The sequence below is a fragment of the Tamandua tetradactyla genome, chromosome 14 (assembly GCF_023851605.1).
Source record: "Tamandua tetradactyla isolate mTamTet1 chromosome 14, mTamTet1.pri, whole genome shotgun sequence".
Classification (NCBI taxonomy): domain Eukaryota; kingdom Metazoa; phylum Chordata; class Mammalia; order Pilosa; family Myrmecophagidae; genus Tamandua; species Tamandua tetradactyla.
The window spans coordinates 44,236,490-44,241,729 of NC_135340.1; the positions used below are offsets into that span (position 1 = coordinate 44,236,490).

A 5,240-nucleotide genomic window follows, 5' to 3' on the forward strand; every position below is an offset into this window, starting at 1 on the left:
TAAATAAAACATACAAGGGAAACTAACAGATAATGAACTGAAAAGATAAAACCAAATCAACTGTATAGTAAGACAAATCAGAAGAGGCACACATTAATATTACACTTAAAATAACATAGATTACTTAACATGGTAAAAATAGGAAATGGGCAATAAAGCCATATAATGACTTTCAAAATCAAGTTTTTCACAATTATGTTAACTTACTTTGGCACTATGTAGAGGTAAGATATTTGAAAATGGTTAGCTAAAGTAGCCACCACTTTTAATCACTTATATAAGCAGTGTCCAGAGAATGACATTGCAATTCAATTTGGGGGGACATGGGTTGTGGGGGAGACACACCACAAACTAGTAGATAGTGACATTCTTGTTTGAATGAGTCAACAAAGCTTATTTACTACACATCCACCTGAAATTCTAGTATATTTTGCTGTTTCTACATCTTCAATATGTTTAAATGATTTTATTGAAATTTACAAATTGCATGCATATTCTCCTCATTGCAACTTTCATCTCTTTATTCCTGAAAGTGTAGATGACTGGATTTAGAAAAGGAGTGACAACAGCATCAAAGATGGCAAAGAATTTATCCAGATGTGATGTGGGAAATGCCATGTATAGAAGAAGATTAATGGCCCAAAGAATAAAACCACCACAGTGACATGAGCTGACAGAGTGTAGAGAGCCTTGGATAAACCACCTGAAGTTTTTTCCTGAACAGTGACTAATATAAAGATGTAAGACATGATCAGAATTAAAAGAGAGAACACAGAGATAAATCCACTGTTGGCAGTGCCCATGAACTCCAATGTGTAGGTCTCAATGCAAGTAAGTATGATAAATCAAGGAAGGTGACAGAAAAAGCTGTCTAGTTCATTAGGGCCACAGAATGGTAGGTCTATGACAAAAGCCAACTGGGTCACTGAATGAATAAAGCCAATAATCCAAGAAACAACTAAAAGCAAAATGCACATCGGTGGGTTCATGATAGTCAGGTAGTGGAGGGGTTTACAGATGGCGACATATCTGTCAAAGGCCATGGCTATGAGCAGCACCATTTCTGTTCCCCCATTAGCATGAATAAAGAAGACCTGAGTTATACAACCTCCAAAGGAGATGGCTTTGCGTGTTCTGAAAAGGTCATAAATCATTTTGGGAGTTGTGGAAGAGCAAAATATCAGGTCAATAATGGAAAGGTTAGCCAGCAAGAAGTACATGGGAGACTGTAAATGAGGGCTGCACGTCACAGTTAGCACAATGAGGAGGTTTCCCATCAGTGTTGACACGTAGAAAACAGAGGAAAAGAAGAAGAGAAGAATTTGGATCTCCCATGAATTGGAGAGTCCCAGGAAGACAAACTCAGACACGAACGAGTGATTGGCTCCATCCATTACCTCCGTCGGTGGTGATGGCTCTCATGCTGTCTGAAAAAGGAGAGTAAGGGGGAACTCTGATTTAGGTGAAATGACACTGATCTTGGCAAAATCTCAGACAATTCAGTAGTTGTCATGAAACAGGCAAAGGCTAATGATGCCTTTGGAGACCATTTCAGTCACAAAGCTATTCATAGTCCTCTGTTGTACATTTTATTACCAAAAATGCATTGCACAGAATAAGAACATTTCTACTTATTTAGATGGATAGTTCTGTTGTATTTTTAAGTGATATTATTTCTGTTGCTACATATATGACTGTAGGTTGAAAGGATTTTTATAAATGAACTATATAAAATACTTAGGTGACAGTGGATTTCATAATTTGAACATGCTTTAGAATAATACCATTTCTATAATCAATTGATAAATTCTTTAAAAATCTTTATATGTGGTTTTTAAAGCCAAGAGATGTAAATTTCTCTTATCTCTGAATTAGGCAGACATGATGAGTTATTTCAACGGGGGCAAGAAAGATGGAAGTAGATGATACCAGAGCATGACACTTGCTGTTACAAAGGAGGAAGATAATTGCTAGAGAAAGTGACATAATTCTGAATACACATTCCAACTGGGGGTGGGAAAAGGAGGCAGGAGGTAGGATATATGACATCAAGTAAAAGAGAGTCCAGAATGAGAGTGATGAGTCCTAAATTCTGAAAAGAGAAAAAAGATTAAGAATAAAAATATCACAGGATTTTAAAATGGTGCTGTTTCTTTGCATATAAAATACTTAAACCAATACACAATTAAATAAATGAATACTAAAATATCCAATTTTTATGAATATTAATACACTAGGTTTTCCTTTTTGCATTCTCAGAGATTTCAACATTGAACAAAATACAGAGTTTGGGGGAAAAAGAGAAACTAGGTAGCCTCATAACTGGTGGATATAGAATAAAAAACTGATAAATACATTTTTCAATTTGGTAATAATTTTCAACATTTTACATGAATACTTTAACTCTACTATTCTACTTCTAGAAAAAAAGTTCCTGGACAGATGTACATATTTATGTGAACAAAGTGGACAAATAAATAGATATAAAGATGTTTACCGAAGCATTGTTTACAAGAACAAATGCCTGGAAATAACGTAAATGGACACAAATAAGGAACTGGTTAAATAATCAGTATTGGATCCCTCCTATGGAATAATGTTCTAGTTTGCTAGCTGCTGGAATGCAACACACCAGAAATGGATTGGCTTTTAATAAAAGGGGATTTATTTTGTTGGTTCTTCAGAGGAAAGGCAGCTAACTTTCCACTGAGGTTCTTTCTTACATGGAAGGCACAAGATGATCTCTGCTGGTCTTCTGTCCAGTCCCCTGGGTTCCAACAACTTTCCCCAGGGTGACTTCTTTCTCCATCTTCAAAGGCCTGGGCTGAGCTGCGAGTGCTGAGATGAGGAATACCGAGCTGCTTAGGCTGTGCTACATTGTGTTCTCTCATTTAATCACCAGCCAATTAAGTCAAACGTCACTCATTGCAGCAGACACGCCTCCTAACTGACTGCAGATGTAATTAGCAACAGATGAGGTTCACGTACCATTGGCTTATGTCTGCAGCAACAAAACTAGGTATGCTCACCTGGCCAAGTTGACAACTAAATCTAACTAACACAAATAATATGCAGTTATTTATGATACTAAGATAGGCCTATGTACTTAGGGCAGATTCAAAATATGGCAGATTCCTGACCTCATCTTATCCCATTTGGATTTAAAAGTATAATTAATTAAATAAGTAAAATAAAAAATAGATGCAAAATGTCTAGTTTAATTTTTAAAAAGCTATTAATACTAGGCCACAGTGGCTCACTGGCAGAGTCCTCGCCTGCCATGCCAGCGACCTGGGTTCAGTTCCCAATGCCTGTCCATGTGAAAGAAAAAAAAAAGCCATTAATGCTTGTCTCTGACGAATGGGATTGAGAAAATTATGAGGTTGAAAGGAACTTTGACTTTTCACTTGTAGTGAGCATGTGTCAATTTTAGTTTTACAAAAAATAAAATGTATGTAGATTTGGAAACTTATACAATATGTGTCTTCGGAGATTACATGCTTCGGAAATATAATCAGACTTCATCTCTTAAATTAAAAATAAAGATAAAAACTTCTTCCAGGGTCTTAGCCAACTTTTTCTGCTCTTCTTTAAACCCTGTGTTTTAAGCTAAACTTCTTCCTCTTTGCTAGCTATGCCCTGAATACACCATCTTCCCTCATGCAAACGCTCAGATATTTCAGCTCATGCCTTCTGTCTAAATTCTTCACTCAGTAGTGTGCAGTGTCCTGCCCTCATTGCATCTCTAATACTTCCCATCCTTCATCACCCACACTGGAAAACTACCCCCTCCATGAAGCTGTCTTTGACAGCCTTACCCTCACATATGGTGCGTGAAGAAAAATTTTCCTTATGTCGTGTTAACCAAATCAAGAAACACTCATAATAAAAATGTTCTAATAATGATCTAGCAAAGACCACCATTTAATATCCTGGCATTGCAAATAATGTTCTTAAATGTGTCATTAAAATACATTTTTATATGTCTCCAGATTAATGGTATAAATTATACTCACAATCATAAAGAGCAGCTGAGCTTTGACTCAATTAAGTCCCTTTCACATTGATTATCATCAGCATCATGACTATTGTTGAAAGTTATCTAAGCAAACAATTAAATTCTAAGTTACTTCCTGGAAACTTAAAGTTACTCTTACAACACTTGCGATTCCTGCTCATCCCAGGTACATTTTCATTTCAATACACTTTAGTTTTATCTTTAAAAAGGATGGCATTTTTTATGTATCAACCTACCAGAGATTAAAATGTTGGTGAGCAGTTGTAAAACAGGCATATTCCATCACTGTTAGAGGCAACACTTCATAGCCTGCCTTTCAGATTCTGTCTATACTGAAAACGTGAGTCTTCAGGAGCAGTATTTTGCATTGTCTCCACTAAATATCCCTTTTTAACAAGAGCAGAACAATAATTCACATATGATATTTTCAGTTAAGAGAAAAGTTAAGCTGTCCACTTAACTCACTACTATGAAAAAAATACATTATTGATGGTCAACAGCAACTAAAACCCATTGTACCTTAGTAGTGTTCTGAGTCCCACAACTGTGTTTTAACACATACCACAACCTCTGACCACACTCCCACCACTAAAGAGAGAATGTAAGAAATGAGATGGACTTCAGAAATCATCAGAGACCAATTCGGTCAGTCCTCTGCTCAGCAATGCTCATCTTTGTACTGGTCATCAGAAACAGGAAAATAACTATAGATCATACGGATTTGCTACCAGCTCAAGCAAAGCTAACAAGCATTTCTACATTTTTTTCAAAGTAGATGAACTTTTGGGTTCACTCATTAAAGATTTGCAATCCTTTCCTTAATAATCTTAAACTTGGAGTTACTAACAAGGTTGAATTTGACTGGAGTTACTGGAAAATAAATTAAATTTTCAGAGACATTGGAAAATCTGATCATCCAAGAAGTTCTCAACTAGTTTATTCTTACTGAAATGGGTAAAAAAAAAAGGCTAGTACTCTGAAATATTTCAGAATATTAGAAAGATATTCAGGAATAGATGCAGAAGTGGTATGCACCACCACTTCATTTTTACAACTATCAATGCAGCAGGCCCTGTTTTGAACAAGACTATTATTGCTATTAATTTTTGATAGGATGGTGACCTGAATGAATCATTGTGACCGACTGTGAAATCCTTTTATTTTACAGGTAAGGAATGCAATGTACCAAAGGGGCTAATGGTTTTGTTGAAGCTACAGAACA

The 5,240-nt window shown here is 36.0% G+C and overlaps 1 pseudogene; it reads right to left on the reverse strand.

The window, feature by feature from the left end:
- Positions 1 to 456: 456 nt before the first annotated feature.
- LOC143655050 (olfactory receptor 4F6-like) lies at positions 457 to 1,394 on the reverse strand (annotated as a pseudogene).
- Positions 1,395 to 5,240: the final 3,846 nt, after the last annotated feature.